General features: G+C 40.3%; 1 pseudogene; it reads left to right on the forward strand.

Annotated features, from left to right (window-relative positions):
- The first annotated feature begins 11,399 nt into the window (after positions 1-11,399).
- Positions 11,400-11,884, forward strand: LOC127674769 (39S ribosomal protein L30, mitochondrial-like; annotated as a pseudogene).
- The last annotated feature ends 6,660 nt before the right edge of the window (positions 11,885-18,544 follow it).

The raw sequence follows: 18,544 nt of genomic DNA on the forward strand, positions 1-18,544 counted from the left end.
CTTTTTTTATTCGATATATTTTTTATTTACATTTCAAATGATTTCCCCTTTTCTAGCCCCTCACTCCCCGAAAGTCCCATAAGCCCCCTTCCCTCCCCCTGTTCTCCCACCCACCCCTTCCCACTTCCCTGTTCTGGTTTTGCCCTATACTGCTTTTGTGATTGGGTTACCTCAGTTAGGATGATATTTTCCAGTTCCAACCATTTGCCTAAGAATTTCATGAATTCATTGTTCTGGAGTTGATTCTCATTAATTTTTATTTGGAGGCAAAAAGAGAAGACACCTGATGAGAAGGGGGATTGGAGGCTTCTGACTGCCCCATGTCTGCTCTGATGAAGGTTCTGAAACAGTAAAAAGATGGTGATCAGTGCCTCAGGCTGAAGGGGTGCCATACAAGCACTCTCTGGCATACTGAGACTGGCAGAGTGGTCTGCATTCTTAACCCAGTCTTATCACAGACCACCACATAGCATTGGTCCCATGAGGTCTTAGAATGGCCAGTAATGGAAGGTGATAAATAGCTCATGTAGCAGGAACAGATAATAGACTAGGTACTTCTTACCATGACCAAATACCTGACCAAAAAAAATAATTAAGAGGAGAAGGGTTTACTTGTGCTCTCAGTTTGAGGGGGTACATTGCAGCATGGTATAGAGGGCAGAAGTAGGAAGTGAATAGTCACATTGACTCAGAGCTTAGGAAGTAGACAGAGGACAGGAAATGGGGCTAAGCTATCAAGCCTCAAACCCATCCCCAGTGACTCAGTTCCTCTAATGAGGCTCCACTCTTAAAGGTTTTACAACCTTCCAAAATAGCACCAATAAATGGGCATATAGTGGATATTACACATGCAAATCACAGGAGGCACCTATCTGGAGACCACCAGGAATCTAGGAAGATTGACAAAGAGGACTGTGAGTATACCTGTAAGATAAATGAAGACGTGATAGAGCAGACTAAGGCAATGGCAAAAGGCTAAGAGTTCTCATAATTATTAGTGTGCTAACACCTGCATCTTAAACTGGAATGATTTGGAAATTATTCTACAAAGAAGGGTTGGAGATATAGTTTAGTATTAGAACACTTGCCTAGTGAGACTTAGATTCAATCCCCAGCATCACAAAGAGAGAGAGAGAGAGAGAGAGAGAGAGAGAGGGAGAGAGAGAGAGAGAGAGAGAGAGAGGAAAAAGGAAAGGACACAAAAGATTATGCAGATTGTAATTTGTTGGGAGTACTTTTATATGATGCTGATGTTCTCTGAAGAAAGAACAGTCAATAATCAAAAAAGTTTAAGAAACACTGGATTAGCAGCATCAGGCAGATTTCTTTACCAAAGATTTTCTCAGATCATTAGATGTGCTAATGGAGAGTGATTCCAATGGGGCAGTGAATGAGGACCATGCTGTAATAACACATGGCTCAAAAATCTCAGGGGCTTCTGTCAACAAATGTTTAATCGTGACTTATTCTCCTGTACATGGTCTTTACATGGACCCACAATGGAAGAATGGAATGTTTTATTTGTAGAACTTTTTTGTTTTTTACTTTAAATAAAAATGTAACTCTTATATGCACAGTACTATGAATAAACATAGATAACTGTAAGCATGAATCAATAAATACATGGAGTGTTGCCAGGATCACACACAACTCCTCATTGTCCTGTCCAATCAAACCCTCCACTGGTCCAAAGCATCTGTTAGTCTGATTTGTACCATGGTAGACCAATAACCTATTATAGAACTTCATATATGGAATTATGCAGTATATATAGGTTGGTGTCTGACTTTTCAAACTCAAAATTAGATATTTGAGATATTTTTGCTATAATTCATGGCAATTATCTATTACTTTTCATTGTAAAAAATTCTATAATATGAGTGTATTAAAATTTGTTCATACATTTGCCTGTTGATGGGTGCTTGATTTGTTTGAGGTATAGGTTACTGTGATGTTCAGCACCTTTTCATGTGCTTTTATCCCATTCCTTTGTGAAAGTCTCAGAATAGTCTATCTAGAGTCTCCTTTGCCTTCAGGCAAATGTAAAGATGAACACATAGCTGATATTTGATGCTTTTCTTCAGAAGCCACAGACATTTGTTCTGTCTACATGTTACTGGCTAAAGCAATTTGCAAGGCTGCTTCCAAATTTCATAGAGCAGAGAACAACAATCCTCCTGTGAGAAGGGCCACCACAATGTTTAACAAACAGGGATACAATTGATTCCCATCCTTAGAAGGATATTCTCCATGGCAAGAGGTGGTGGAAAGAATATAAGAGCCACAGAATTGGAAGGTATGTTCTTAAACACTGTCATCTGGAGGTGACATGGTTGTTGCAATCAGGAACACACAGTAGTTGTGGCCGCATGCACAAATCTTCACAACATGGGGTCCATCAACATCCTGTCATGGAGGGGAGCTTATGAAGCCACAGTAACCTAATGGTTACTGAATAATGGTTACTAAAAGAGGAAAAGGTACCATTTGCTTCAGTGGTGTATCCACAGGTAACTGAACCATGCTCCAGTAAATAATCCCATACCTATGATCATGCAATCAACCCTAATTAAACTCAGTGGGTCATAAAATACATAAAATTAGTAGGGAAACTTGTTGGGAAGAAGTTCAGTATTTTATTCTGGTGGAATTTTAATTTCTTGACAGAATTGTACATTGCCTTTTATTATCCCACTTCCTAAGAGCACAAAACATATAATAAATGCCAGTCAAGCTGACATGGTCTGTTTACACATGTATGCATAGCCCTGCACACTTTTCTTTGGTTTTGTTACATGCAATTATACCACTTTAAGAAAATTTGAGTATAGTTTGACTGATGCCAGGCAGGCAGGAATCCAGGAATGAGGAAGAGATCATATGTGTTCCTTCTGCTGCTTCTGTACAATGGGTGGATGCTGCTGCTCCTGCTGCTCTTCCTGCTGCTGCTGCTGCTGCTCCTGCTGCTCCTCCTGCTACTGCTGCTCCTGCTGCTGCTCCTCCTCCTCCTGCTGCTGCTGCTTAAAGCTGGGACTGAAGAGATAGATAAAAGTTAAGAGTACTTGGTCTTACTGAGTACCAAAATTTGCTTTTCAGCATTCACATAGTGACTCACAACCATCTGTAGCTCTGGTTCCAGGGTACCTGACATCCTCTTCTAACCTCCATGGACACCAGGCACACACATGGTGCACCTACACACATGCGGGCAAAACATTCAAGCACATACAATAAAATTAATAAATCCTAAAAAGAATACCTAAGTAGTGTGGCTAATGAGATTATATGTATTTCTTCTGATAATACTATATATCTTTTTTATATATAAAAGAAAGAAATTTTGCAATACCAAACCTTCATAGGTGGGGAACAAGGGGATCTGGAGTTTGAAGTCATCCTCATCTCCATACTAAGATTGGGGTCAGCTTAGGCTACATGAGACCTACCTCAAAAAAACAAACAAACAAACAAAAAACCAAAGAAGCCACCACCACCACTAAAAATATGACAAGATTCCAAGGAAGACCATTCCTATCTTTTGGAAGGGTCCAACTGTGCCAGTTGCCAGTTAAACTAAGCTGAGCAAGGTGACATTTGCAACTGCTGCTCTTACTATATGTTATCAACCATTCTTCTCCTCTGGGAAGCTTGAGATGTACTAATCACTAGTCTACCAATCTGTTATTTATTGTAGCCTTATTCACAATTCCAAGATATTAGAAATACTACCACTGCTTAAGCATGGAAGAGTAGCTAAATGAACTAGGGCACTCTCAGTACACAGTGGAGTAGCACACATCTATGGTAGATGATCTTGGATCTATGGTAGGTACAAGAGATCTTTATCAACTGATAAGTGTCTTACAGAGGGCAATTTGGAGAAGTACATTAGGATGCAACCCTTCTTAAATTTGTACAAAAACAGAAGACAAAACAAGAAAAACATCTCTGTTTACCTTTATAGAAAAAAAAAAGCAAACCAGAAAACTTTAGTGTGGTACCTTGTTGGGGAAGATCATCAAAGGAACTTGGGACCAACATGGCAAAAGTGCATTAGTAGTCTATGTGTACAAAGTAAAATATGACTAATAAGAATGGAAAGGAAACAGAGAACTAAAATGAAAGAAAACTGTTTATTAAAGGAACCACACAGGGGGAAGGAAAAGTACCAAATCATGCCACTAAAGAGCAAAGTATTTGATTGTGAAACATTAGTTGGTCATGGTGGTGATAGAAAAATTCAGATTCATACAGCATAGCTGTCTATTGTTCGCTGAGTCTGAATGACTTTAGAGGTAGCATAGGACTGGGCACGCTAGTAAAATGTGATGTCATGGAGAGTTGGCATTCTGAGTATGGAAGAAGCAATGAACACAAAAATATAGAATGGGAAAAGTGAGGGATAAATGAAGAGTATTAGCAAAAACTCAATTCTAAATACGTAACAAAACTCAATTTCTAAATACATATCAGTATGTGCATATGCATGTTTTGTGCACACATATCTAGATATGTGTATGGATATGTATGTATACATGTGCTTATATGAGATATCTACATCTCTCAACTCTTTCCTGTAGGCATAAATTTTTACAAACTTCTTTTAATAAGGGTTCAATCTTTCCTCTAGCCCACCACCCAGCAGAGGTAGTGGAAGAGAAAAGTTATTAGGATGTGGGGGAAGTGGATCTGTTCAGCAAGTTATTTGTGGGGTGAGCTTGATCTTCTTTGGCATAGGTTCAGTCCTGTAGCAAACATCTAATACAATTCAGCAGCTGCAGACCAGTCCTCTAGGCAGGCAGACACCAGGCAGCTATAGTTCAGTCCTGAAGAAACCACCAGGTTCACCAACTGGCCTGAGGCAAGGCTGCTAAAGTGGCAACCTCATCAGCAGTTCCGGGGCAAATTTCTCTCAGTGGCAGCATTACTACAAGTTAAGCTCAACAATGCTATTTATGTAAGGTGAACCAATACCTGCTTTTCTTTAGTGAAGAATAATTAGGCAGAGCAAACCAAATCAATGCTCAGTACATGTATTCCACTGACTGTGGAGTCATATTCATACTCCTTCATCCTAGGTTCTTTCATGGATGTATTTACTATATTCAAACATCCTTTCACCTATGTGCTCCAGCAAAACATCATTTGACATAACTAACTTTCCAAAGAACTAGAAGTTTCCACTTCACTTTCCAGTGAAGGAACCAACAAGCAAAGATGCCCACAAAATGAACACATCTAGTACTGAGACCCTGAGAGCTAACAACATTTATACAAGTGGAAGAAAGTAAAGAAGACCCACCTTAATCGTGGCACCACTCCCTGGGCTGATGTTCTGAACTGAATAAAGGGGGGGGGGGAGCAGCGAGTGAGTTGAGCACCAGTTCTCGTGTTCTCTCTCTCTCTCTCTCCTCTCTCTCTCTCTCTCTCTCTCTCTCTCTCTCTCTCTCTCTCTCTCTCTCTCTCCCTCCCTCCCTCCCTCCCTTCTTTCCTCCCTCTCTCCCTCTCTCCTCCCCCTCTCAGCTTACTGTGGATACAATGTGGCCAGTCACCTCCCATTCCTGATGACATATCTTATAATGGAATGTATCCCTGGAATTGTGAGCCAAAATACAACTTTAATTTCTGCAATTGATTTTGTCAGTTATTACCACAGGAAGGAGAAAAGCAACTGCTACTTACTACAAGAAAAAGATGATGTGGATCTTGTCACAGAGATGCAAGATTCACCCTGACCAAATCTAGGGCAGCTTGAACAGCAGCATAATGAAGCAGAATAATGAATTACAAACTATTCACCACTTTAAAGGCAGTTAGACCTGGGAGAATTGAGCACAAAATGAGGCAGAGTAAAGGCAACTTTAGTCTGAGAAAGAACCAATTTATACTTTGAGGGTTAAGGAGAATCACCTGAGTAACATACACTATCACAAGTACAAGCCACATGTGCTCAGAACAAACCACATGTGCTCAGAAATCTCCTTACACAACTCTATTCTTGGATGGTGTTCCAACAACAAACCACTGGATAAAGATGAGGACTCATGGCTCTATGCTGATCAGCAGACAGATATTTAGAAGACAGGTGCTAGACAGGCGGGTAAGTAGAGCAGAGGAGAAGTTCTTTACTTACTGTGGAATAGCAAAAGCCAGGAGGTCAGTATGGACTTGATGTTGGTGTTGGGGTAAAAGCATCTTCTTCGACCACTTCTGGTAAAGATTGGTTCAAGCAAGACTGACCAAGGAATTCTAAATCCACAATGAAATTTTGATGAAAAGCCATTTTGATGATATTTGTAGGAACTTAAAGTATCTCCATCCATACTATATGTAAGACAGGTGGGGAGTCCAGTCAAAGTATATTGACAGAAATAAAAATTAATATTATTGTTGAGGAACAGGCTGATATCATAGAACTCCAGATGTGATACTGTAAAAAATTTTTTTAAATTTATTTGTTATTTATCTGAGTACACCGTATCTGTCTTTAGACACACCAGAAGAGGGCATCAGATCTCATTTGCAGATGGTTGTGAGTCACCATGTGGTTGCTGGGATTTGAACTCAGGACCTCTGGAAGAGCAGTCAGTGCTCTTAATTGCTGAGCCATCTCTCCAGCCCAAGATTTATTTTTATTATTTTGAATTATGTGTGTGCATGTTAGGGAAGGTGCCATCAGAGGCCAGAAGGGTCAGCTCCATGGGAACAGAAGTTACAGACTGTTATGAGCCACCTGGTGTGGGTGCTAGAGACTCAATTCTGGTCCTCTGGAAGAGTAGCAAGTGCTCTTAACAACTATTCCATATTTCCAGCCCCCTAGATGTGATACTTTAAGAAAAGCATACTCCTTCCGTAGTTTTCTGGCAAAGAACATGACCAGAATCTAATCAGAGGGATACAAGACAAGTTCCAAAAGAAACAATTTCTGTAACAATTAGGAAAGTGTGTACAGGTATTCTTCAAAATTATTAATGTTATGGGATTCAAGAAATAAGGTTGTGGAAACAGTCCAGATTAATGAAAACCAAAGTAACATAAGAGCTAAAGAAAATATGTGACCCTATATTGGATTCTCTACTAAAGGAAAAATGACCTTTTAAATGGTATATTGAGGCCAGCTAACAATATTGGAATAAAATGGTAGTTAAAGAAACAATATGAAGTTTGAAAATGAGTTGGAAATGGGATTGTGATTATGTAAGAGAATAGTTCCAATAGGTAGAAATATGTGTGTATATATACATGATGTGTATATATGTAACTTATTTTGAAAAAGATTCAGGGACCCAGGAGGCGGATTGGCTGGTAAAGTGCTTACTGCACATGGATGAAGACCTGAGACGGGATCCCTTCCATCCATATAAAAATTCAGGCACAGTAATATATGCCTGTAATCTCAGTACTAGAAAGATAGAAACAAGAAGATCTCTGAGGCTTGCTAGCCAACCAGTTTAGTTCTAGGTTCAATGAAAGTCAATCTAAATAAATACTGAACATAAGAGAGACACATAGAATATCAATTGCCCTTCTGCATGTGAATGTGCATGCTTGCGCATGCTTGCGTGTGCGTGTGTGTGTGTGTGTGTGTCTGTGTGTGTGTGCGCGCACACACAGACACACACACACACACACAGAGAGGGGGGGGACTCAGAAACAATCTAGATGATAAGTTGGAGATGCAGGTAGAATAGTTGTTAAGAAAAATAATATACTAACAATAAGCGAAAGTACACAAGGGAAATTCTAGTATAGTTGGGCAACTCCCAAAGTATTTCTAAGTAAAATTATTTTATTTTCAAGCTCACTAATGTTGCGCTTTGATGGCAAGGCCCTTTGTTCTGGCCATGTGTGCTTAATCTTGTAACTCAAGTTAAAATGATAGGATCTGACCGTTTGCACAGTGGTGGCAAGGTTTGCTTCCAAAACTAAAGGAATTCTAGAAAGTAATAGGAAACCAGTATATCCAACCTTGCAGGCAGACTGCTTTGGAAAAGCAGTCCTTATGTATAGAGGGCCATAGTGTTGAGAGGAATTTGGTGTGAACAGGCCTGTGCCTGAAAGCATTGATCAGGGTGGACAATCAGAAGGGAGTTTCCAGGGAGGAGGGGTCCCTGTGAAGGGAACCCAAGCTCTGAAACTAGCCCTCCTTCTGGAGTGCAACAAGGCCTTTCTTTACTATCCAAGGCTTCTCCTTCTGAAATGTAGCCTGAGAACCTCAGTTGGCCCTGCTAGCATGTTCACACAGGGCTCGGGCATCTCAGAGCTTCCCTTAAATCAGGTTAGAGAGAAGACAGTGGGTGGGATAATCACTGCTCATATAGTCTAATTTGTGACACCTGGGGCCATCCTTTTAATTATTGCTAGGTACAAATAGCCAGTTTCTGAAAATAGCAATCATGACTCGAGGCAGAGAGAGCCATTTCCATTCCCATTGGACTTTCTCCCATTTGTACTGTTCCTTGAGTTCTGGTTTCTCCTGAGATGCTGGCAATATTTCCCTGGGACGAGTGAGATGAGGCCTAGCTTTGTTTAATAGATAAAGACGCTAAGGCTCAGGGGCCTTAAGTGGCTGCACCTGGATCCACACAAAAAGAAGCATCATGCAAGGGGATTACTGCCAGAGTTTTATGACCTCTGATTGGATATGTAAGTGAAGGAAGACACATAGTACCAGGGGTGTGTTTAGAAGAAACTTCCATGGTAATTGGACAAAATATTATCAAGCATCTCATTAGCATGTTGATATTACAGAAATAAAGGTCAGGAAAACAAGCATAATACTGTTTAGCTCTAATTATTTTTAACAGGTCAAGAACTTCATTAATTATGATTTTATTTAAAAAAAAAAGCATTTCTTTCAATTATGTGTACGCTGGGGTAGGGGAGTATGTACCCATAAGCTACAGGTGTAAACTGCCAGGTATGTGTGTCAGGAACCAAACTCAGGGCCTTTGCAAGAGTAGTATGCGCCCTTAACCACTGAGCCCTCCTTCTTTTGAATGTACTCTGGGTAATGTGACTGTGTGTTCCACCAAATGTACAGCCTCTCTTTTGGTCAATGTCACTGTTTTGTTTTTTTTTGAAAGATGAGATCAGTGATCACTAGCTGCTGACTGAAAACAACATTGTGTTACTTTATTGAAGACCTTGAATGTCAAAGAAATGAAACATGACCTTTAAAATACTTAAAGAGGAAAGTCGTGCTTAAGAAGAACCTTTGCAGTGGTTCTCAGACTTCCTAATGCTGCTACCCTTTAATACAGTGTCTCATGTCGTGGTGACCTCCCAACCAGAAAATTATTTTCCTTGCTACTTCTTAACTGTGATTTTGCTGTTGATATTTTGGATATCTGATATGTGACCCTCTGAAAAGGTCATTTGGCATGCAAAAGGGGTCGCAGCCCACAGGTTGAGAACCTCCATTCTAGGACCTACCCTCTAAAGCAGAGGTTTTGATTGCAGAGGTTGTTTGTTTGTTTGTTTGTTTGTTATTGTTTTTCTACATACACAGATTGGGAGAGAGAAGTAAAGGCATTAGCTATCCACTACCTAGCAAATCTCTGCTCTGACTGCTGAAAATTAGTAACTGTACTGGAGACTTCGAACTGTCAGCCCTTTCTACAAACAAGTGCAGTTTAAATCCAAATAGCCCCATTTTTAAGCCTTATGGGAAGGATCCATTAGGTTCTAAATGATCTAGATGATACTATGTGAAGAAAACCCAAAGCCTTAAGAGTTGTCAGTGGGTCATTTTTTTTCCTTCACTCATGCCAGATTAACAGGAGAGATTTTGAGGCTGAAGTAATAACTCAGGGTATGAAATAGGCATTCTCTGTTTTCTAGGAGTTTATGCTTCCATTATTCAGTGGGACAAACATTTATGGAGAAACTTAAAAGCACAAAGGCCTATAAATAAGTGTAAGTAAGTAGACCTGTGCTAAAAATTTTTTATTAGATATTGTCTTTATTTATATTTCAAATGTTATCCACTTTCCATGTTTCCCTTCCCGGAACCCCCCTATCCCATCCTCCCTGCCCCCTGCTCACCAACCTTCCCACTCCCTCTTCCCTGACCTGGCATTCCCCTACACTGGGGCATCGAGCCTTCACAGGACCAAGGGCCTCTCCTCTCATTGATGTCCAACATGCCATCCTCTGTGTGCCAAGATTTTATTTTATTTTATTTTATTTTATTTTATTTTATTTTATTTTATTTTATTTTATTTTATTTTTGGATTTGGTTTTTTGAGACAGGGTTTCTCTGTGTAGCCCTGGCTGTCCTGGAACTCACTCTGTAGACCAGGCTGGCCTCGAACTCAGAAATCCTCCTGCCTCTGCCTCCCGGAGTGCTAGGATTAGAGGTGTGTGCCACCATCACCTAGCTAAGATTTTTAACCTAATGTTCTCAACCTTAAATTTCAGCCCTTCTTACTATCTGCTTAGTAATAGTTCCTATTTTAGAGTCAGCCGGAGGACTTCCTTTACAAAACTTTTAGAGACTGCAGAAGGTTTTGTGAGGGGCTGCCATAAGGTCATATGCTCAGAAATTCACTCTCTGCGGCTTAATATTTTAATGTTCTATTGAATTTCTTGGTGTTTTTATCTTTGAATTTGGGAATGTTGGGTGTTTTTTTTTTTTGTTTGTGCTTGTGTTTTTGTGGTTTGTGCTTTGTTTTGATTTGCTTGAGGTAGAGTCTCCCTACATTGTTCAGGCAAATGTCACACTCCTAGGATCAACCAAACACCACAGTAGCTGAGGCCAGTAGAGAACGAGGGTGCTTGGCTTAATTTGTTCTATCCATGAAGCTCTGCAGAAAAAGGAGCAGGGGTTCATGGTTTGGAGCCAAGTCTGATAGATTTTTGATCATGTGCTTTCTCTGCCTTATGACTGCTGTCACCATTTACCCAAGGCAGTATCAAATAGAACAGGTAGAATGTTGTGGGAATGGCAAAATGTGGAGTCAAGGGAGAGATGGTTTAGCATCAGAAATGTCAGGGTGCGGGGAGTCAAAGCAGGGCCTGTCTTTTGATGAGACCCACGAGTGTTCCTATTTTAGTCTGACAACACAATTGTGGGGTCTGAAGTCAACTTAGTAAGTAGGCATGGACTTCTAGCCTGCCCTAATCTAGACACAAAGTTTAATTCCATGAGGGTTGATCTGTGGGAGTTGTAGCAGTGGGCTATGGCGAGGGGGCTGACTGTCACACCTGAGTTAGGATACTGCCTGTTGGTGTTGTGGCTGGCGAGAGGAACCTGGAGGGTGAAGAACCATGTATGCTACATCCCAGAATAGATTCTCAAGTGCGTGCCGAGGGGTTGTGTGACATTGAATAAGCACTAGGAACATTCAGAGTGAACACAGCGGTTGCCACCTCTAAAGAGAAGAATTGCCACACTTATGAGTGGGGTTCTGTGCTCAATATTTCAGAGGTCTCCAGGCAGACTAGACTGTGAAAAAAAAGGTGTGGAATCTCTCATCTGTACAGAGTGGGTTTTGTCACAAATTGACCAGATCAAGAATTCCAGATAAAGTGTTTCAGCCTAGGCCTAAAGATCATGAAAAATAGGGTGGGGGCCTCCAAAACCCTTATAAACTGCACATTGTTACAAGAATAAGAAGTACAAAGAGGTATCCATACTGGGAAAAAGATAATGATCAAGATGCTCGGATTGCAGAAGGCACACAGCCCTCAGATTCACAAGAACATCCCATTGGTGAATGCAAAGCTGAAAGTGGTTAGACACTTGATCCGCATCCAGCCCCTGAAGCTGCCACAGGGACTTCTCACAGAAGAGACCATGTCCCGCATATGCCTCAAGAGCACTGGGGAGTTGGTCGTGCAGTAGCATCTGAAGTCTGTGGAGCAGGAAGCAAAGTCCTGACGCCACATGGCTTCAGCTCGCAGATGCACTTACTAAGGAAACAGGTCTATTAAAGGGTATGTTAAGCCAGGCAGTGGTGGCGCATGCCCTTAATCCCAGCACTTGGGAGGCAGAGGCAGGCAGATTTCTGAGTTCGTAAGCCAGCCTAGTCTACAGAGTGAGTTCCAGGACAGCCAAGGCTACACAGAGAAACCTTGTCTCGAAAAACAAACAAACAAAAAAAGTGAATGTTAATCCAGTCCAAAAGCAAAACAAAAAACAATTAAGAACACTGTTAGGAAGAGGAAAGGGGTAGAATTAAATGAAACATTTTATATTTTACTGCATTATCTCACCACCATTTTTTTATTTTGTGTATTTATGTATCCATATTTATGTCTGCATGTACATGTGTATGTCTGATGTGGAAGCTGTAGGTGAGTGTGTGATGTTTTCCTTAATTATTCTCTACCTCACATATTTTGATAAGGTCTTTACTGTACCTGGAGCTCATCACCTGACTAGATTGGCTGGCACAGCCATCTCTGCCCTGTCAGCTCTCCAGGCAGGAGCAGCCTCCGTGCCTGGCTTTCCTCATGGATGCTGCAAATCTGAACTCAGGTTTTCATGCCTGTACAGCAAGCACTTTAGCCCAGCTTTTCCTATTTCTTTTTGCACATGGGGTTTTAAAATACTTAGCCCTGACAATTATGTAATTAGCTCCAACTACAGAAAACATCCACAAAAACGTAATTCAATAGTTAAAATTAAGGTAAATATTCACCATCTTGCCAATGGTTGTCCCAAAGGGTACGACAGTTTCTATTTGTCTGCATACGTACCCAGCACAATTTAAAGCCACCCCCTCTCTAAATATTTTGCTCCTGTGTTCTTTTGGCTGAGGCCTACTTGTTGCAGGCCACTGTAAGATCCGGGAGGAAGGTTTTAGAGTTCTGCTTTCTGCTGTTCCTGAACTTATTTAAAAAATGAAATCTCATGGTTTGGCATGTAGCTCCCTTGGGCTTCCCTCCAGCTCCCAAGAGCATGCCTGTCTTGAGCATGCATCCTACTTTGCTTGTCTGCCTCTCTTAAGCAGCTGAAAACACACCCACTAACTAACATTCATCTATTAATGAATGAAAACACACACACTTCCATAGACAAATCAAAACAAAACCCTATGAGGTCAGGCAGCCGGAGTGAGGAAAAGAGCCTTGTGCTTTAAAAGGTTTAGAAGAATTTCTCAATCCAAAAGTTAAGGAGTAAAATAAACTCTAAATGAACCCGAGTCTCAGAGTTTGTGAGTGGCCCGGGAAAGAACCTTTGGGTTATCTCAGCTGTGCTGAACATTTTCTTCGGCTACTCCCATCACCAGCTGAGCTCATGAATCCTGGAAGGCAGCCCAGGATATCTCATTAGGCTGTTTGAAACTGGTGATGTCAGAACACATCACTCTTACTTTTTCACGGAGAATTAATGGATTGGAAGTCCACTCTAATAGTCTTAGGATCTACAGCCCAAGAAGAAGTTGGTTCTGGACAGTTGCCTGGTTGTATCCAACACTTTCCAATGCCCCTGAGTGCTGGCCCATCAGTGTGCATTATGAGGCAGACAACAAACTCAACCAATGATATATTGGAGTGCTTGCTAAGTTTAGAGGCATCCATTAGTGAATTCTTGTCTTTAGTGAAATGGAAGTTTGTTATTTAGAAATGGTTTTGAATTATTAATTGATATAGAAATAAGAAATTCTTGGGCTTGAAGCCAGACCATCTTTAGTCTACAAAAATTACTCTATCTGTTGTATGGTGAAGAAACACTCTTTCCATATTTCTGGAAGAGAATTAAGCATCTCTTAAGTACCTTGTAAAGTAGCAAATAAACATCACTTTAAGTGAGTTTGGTTTAGTTAGGTCTACAGCTCTGCCCACAGTGTAACAAGATCATAAATCCTATTGCTGGATGCCATACCTGCTCTTGGTACCTTTAAGTCTAACAACAATTGCTTCCATTTCCCTTGTACGTGCTATAAGCAATAAATCACATTAAATAATCTCTATGTATTCTTTTATCTTCATAAACATCTCATGAGCCAAGTATCATTTCCATTTTATAAATCAGGAAACTACTGTCCAGGTTTTCAAGGGTTAAGTAACTTCCCTCACATATCAGAGTCTTTTAAGAATAAAGGTGATTTTTTTTTTAATTTTACTGCTCTCTTGCTTGTATATTATGGAGCTCAATTTTGTGTTTTTATGGATTTGTGTGTGTGTGTGTGTTTCTTGTGCTTTTCTTTTTTAAAATTCTGATTTGTTTATTTGCCTGTTTGTTTTCTTTTTAATTTTTTATTGGTTATTTTACTTATTTACATTTCAAATGTTATCCCTCTTCCAGGTTTCCCTTCTGACAACCCCCTATCCAAGCCCCCTGCCCCTGCTTCTATGAGGGTGCTCCCCCACCCATCCACCCCTTCCTGCCTTAGTGGCCTAGCATCTCCTTACACTGGGGCATCAAGCCTTCACAGGACCAAGGGCCTCTCCTCTCATTGATGTCCGATAAGTCCATCCTCTGCTACATATACAGATGGAGCCATGGGTCCCTCCATGTGTAGTCTTTGGTTGGTGGTTTAGTCCCTGGGAGCGCTGGGGGATCTGGTTGATTCATATTGTTGTTCTTCCTGTGGGGTTGCAACCCCTTCAGCTCCTTCAGTCCTTTTTCTAACTCCTCCATTGTGGTCCCCATGCTCAGTCTGATATTTGGCTGTGAGCATCTGCTTCTGTATTGGCCAGGCACTGGCAAAGCCTCTCAGGGGACAGTTATATCAGGCTCCTGTCAGCAAGCACTTGTTGGCATCCATAATAGTGTCTGGGTTTGAGGTCTGCAAATGGGATGGATCTCCACGTGGGGCAGTCTCTGGATGGCCTTTTCTTCAGTCTCTGCTCTACTCTTTGTCCCCGTATTTCCTTTAGATGGGAGCAATTCTGGGTTAAGAGAAAAAGGAGTTGAATTGGGGAAGAGGTAGGAAAGTGGGAAGGATCTGGGAGGAGGTGGGGGAGGGGAAATTGTGATGAAATATATCTTACGAAAAATATTTTCAACTAAAAGAAACTATTCCGTAGGCTTGCCTACAGGCCAAGATGTGAGCATTTTCTCAGTTGAGGGTCCCTCTTCTCATATGGCTCTAAGCTTGTGTCAGTTAAGACAAAATTTGCCAGCACAATAAGTATTAATTTTGAACTTAGCAAGTCCACTATGTTTCATTTATTTAGGGTACTTTATTGTAAGCTATACAACATTTTAACAAAGTCAAATAATTTCCACAACAAAGCCAATTAATATCCTTTTAAAAATGAGCAGGGACTTAATTTTCATCTGGCCTTTCCCTTTTTTTCTTTCAAGCCTGGTTTTAGGAGGTTTTATTTATTTATTTATTTTTGATGAAAATGAAGTTATGAATTCACCCTCAAATAGCAAAATAGAGACAATTTCCAAACCCTACAGACCACACTTGTTCAGTAAACACACACACACACACACACATACACACACACACACACACACACACTTAGGGAATGGGGTAGGTACATTCTTTTGTACATATGTACAGACACAACAACCTTTGACCATTTGCAGACATCAGACAGGTGAATTTCCATTACCGAACCTTTTATGCTTAGATCCAGATTAAAAAGTATGATAGGATAGGTAGCAACTGGAAATATGTTCTGTGAAACCAGTCTACAAAGGCAATAACATCCCCAGTGGAAATCAGATGTTCAGAACCATTCAATCCAGAGGTTTGCCCACGACTATACAACCATGAATGTCTAAATTCTGCAAAGTTCATGGCAGATATTGAAAAACAATTTATCTTAGTGGTTAGTTTTTCTCCCTCACTAGCTGCTGTATTCATGTTGAAAGACTATCTTCAGAAGTAGTCCAATGGTTAGTCTGTCTTAAACTCTTCTATGTCCAGATCTGCTTGGGCTATAGGCTCCTGTCAGGATGGCAGACTCAACCTTGGGTGTCAGGGCACTAGAGTGTAAACACTGGGCCTAGCTTCTGTGTACAATTACACTGCCAAATTTCTCTCCCATGTGGACCTGTCTCTTCTCTTGGACTTGCTCTCTGATCTACTGTGGAATATGGAGAACAGATTTCAATTGCCCTATTGGCCTGGAAGCACTTCTAAAGTCCAATTCATACACCAGATTTTAATTTCCGGGTTGAGGAAATTTTATTTTCTCTTCTTGTTATGTGGCCTGTAGGTATGTTACTGGGTCTATCTGGGCTGAACCTGATAGGCTGGCCTAACCTAGCCTTATGCACACAGAGGACAAGCAGCCTCCTCTCCTCTTCCATCCGTTTGTTCCTTGTGCAGTATCTCCTCTTTTTTTAAATAAGCTCCTTGTTCACAACTATCCTTAGAACCTTCCACGATGCCTGGTGTGTGGAAGGTGATGAGAATTTGTTGAATAAATGACAATTATATGTCTGGCAACGCTGTAAAGAGTTTATGCATATCAACCTCATTCTGCTTCTTTTTTCCCCATAGTTATCTTTCTCTCACTTCATTACATGATCCTTGAGGATGGACAGTATGTTCATTTCCTGTTCTATGTTTGGCACAAAGTAAAAATTGATTAAATGGAGACACATGGCTTGTTTTTTTAATTGTTTTGTTTGCTTGTTTTCGTAGATTAAAGCAGTGGTTTTTAAAATAAAAAAAGCAAAACTTTTTTTTGACCATCTGAACTGTTAAACCTTTTCTTTATGGGTTAAACAGACTGCTTTTGAATAAGGAAAGTCTGGAAAGTTGCTGTCACAAGCAAAAGACAGGGCATAGAATGTGTTGAATTTCCAGAGGTTTCCTTTTGGTGTGTGCCTGAATGCAGTGCTTGGGGTCCTTGCTTACACGTGCTGGAGTCATTGTTAGTAGATTTGAACCCACAGGTCACTTTCCCAGTATGAATCTAAGTTCTTCAATCTTCTGAAATTTATTCAGCAAGGTCAGTCTGAAACAGGTATTCAGGTTGGGCCAGTGCTACAATAGATGGCTTCTAGCTCTCTGTACTGATTACTAGAAAGCTGGCCTTCCCTTTGTCATCAATATACAGATGATAAGCCTTTATTATAAATGTTATCTTAGGTGGTTTGATTGGATACATTGCTTGAAAGTCTGCTTCCATTCTGCTGGCATCCTCACTGTTAAGGAACAATAGCCCTTGTCAAGTCAGTGTGTTGCTTTCATCTACTTAGCTGTGTGGTTGCTATTCTTTCTTTGTTCCCAGATCTCTTCAGGCCCTTTCATTATCCTGCTGGCTGTCATGGTGAATATGGTTCAAGGCTATAGTTTTAATTCTTGAAGTCATTTCTGAATCGACATATTAGTACAAAGATTCATGTTTTTTAAGTAGGGAAGGCTATAGGCCCTATAATTGAAAACTTGCATTTTAGTGAGCTGTATCACAATCAAGTTACCAAATTGGTTCCTTTCATTAAAACTCTACTACTGCTAAGTTTCATCTCTTTTCTTCCTTTTGTTGGGCTGTTTTTGACAATTTTGACACAGCAAATTGCCTTTGTTTTGGGTCAGACTTGTTTTGAAAAGTGTCAAATGAATAACATTTTCAGCCACCAGTTCTAAGACATGGAGCATGGACTTCAAAAGCTACCAACCTGCTTTTCCTGTTTTATCTTCAAGATTATTCTGTACAATGTCTAGATCTCAGTAATTTACAAACGTCTTACTAGAGCAATTTCTCTGCTGGCAACACACATTGTGCCTTAGCATGAGCCAGATGTGTACAAAATATGTCAAAAAATAGAGCACTTTAAGTAGATCACTCAAGGAAACACCAATTAGTTTCTCTTTCTTGTAATATGTTCTCACAGAAAATTCTAATATTGCTTATTCTATTCAAGTCAGGCATTCCCTTCCCAATCCCAAAGAATTGTTTCTGAGAGAATATGGTTGTAGTATTTTCTAGTCAGTATTTGAGACATTGATAGGTTAAAACTTGAAAATCAAGGGCTATGTTTTTGTAAGAATCAGGGGATCCTGCACTTTCTCTTTCTCTTGAGGAAGGAAGTTTTGAAAAGATGTTAATAAAACAAAACAACATTTTCCTTTCAGAAATCTTATTGCTTTGCTAAAAAAAACCCTGGGCTTCTTTAAAATTCCATGTTATGTAAAACATGCACATGCATAATAAACATAAACATTCCAGTTATACTTTGCTAAATTAACAATTTATCCCTAAATACAGAGACTTCTTAACACAATCATTTTGTTTTGTCGTTGAATTGGTTGGAAATTCAGGAAAGGCTCAGTTAAACAACCATCACTGAGGTACGAACACTCAGATATCTTCAGTGGCTACTCTAGCCACCAGAAAGTTAACAGGACTTGTCATCTATGATGACTTGCTCACAGGTTAGTAGTCAATCTTAGCCATAACCCAGGGGGGGTTCAGTTGGGGCTATCCACTGGAGCACCAATACACGGTTTTTCCATGTGACCTAGACTTTTCACAGACAAATGACTTGGTCCCAAGAGAAAGGCATTCAAAGAACAATTTATCCAAATAGACCTAGGCTAAAGCTGCAAAGTTTCTTCTGATATAGTTCATAAAAGTAATAGAGGAATATTTCAGCTTCACGCTATTACTTTCAAGTACT

Source organism: Apodemus sylvaticus, chromosome X (assembly GCF_947179515.1).
Source record: "Apodemus sylvaticus chromosome X, mApoSyl1.1, whole genome shotgun sequence".
Classification (NCBI taxonomy): Eukaryota; Metazoa; Chordata; class Mammalia; order Rodentia; family Muridae; genus Apodemus; species Apodemus sylvaticus.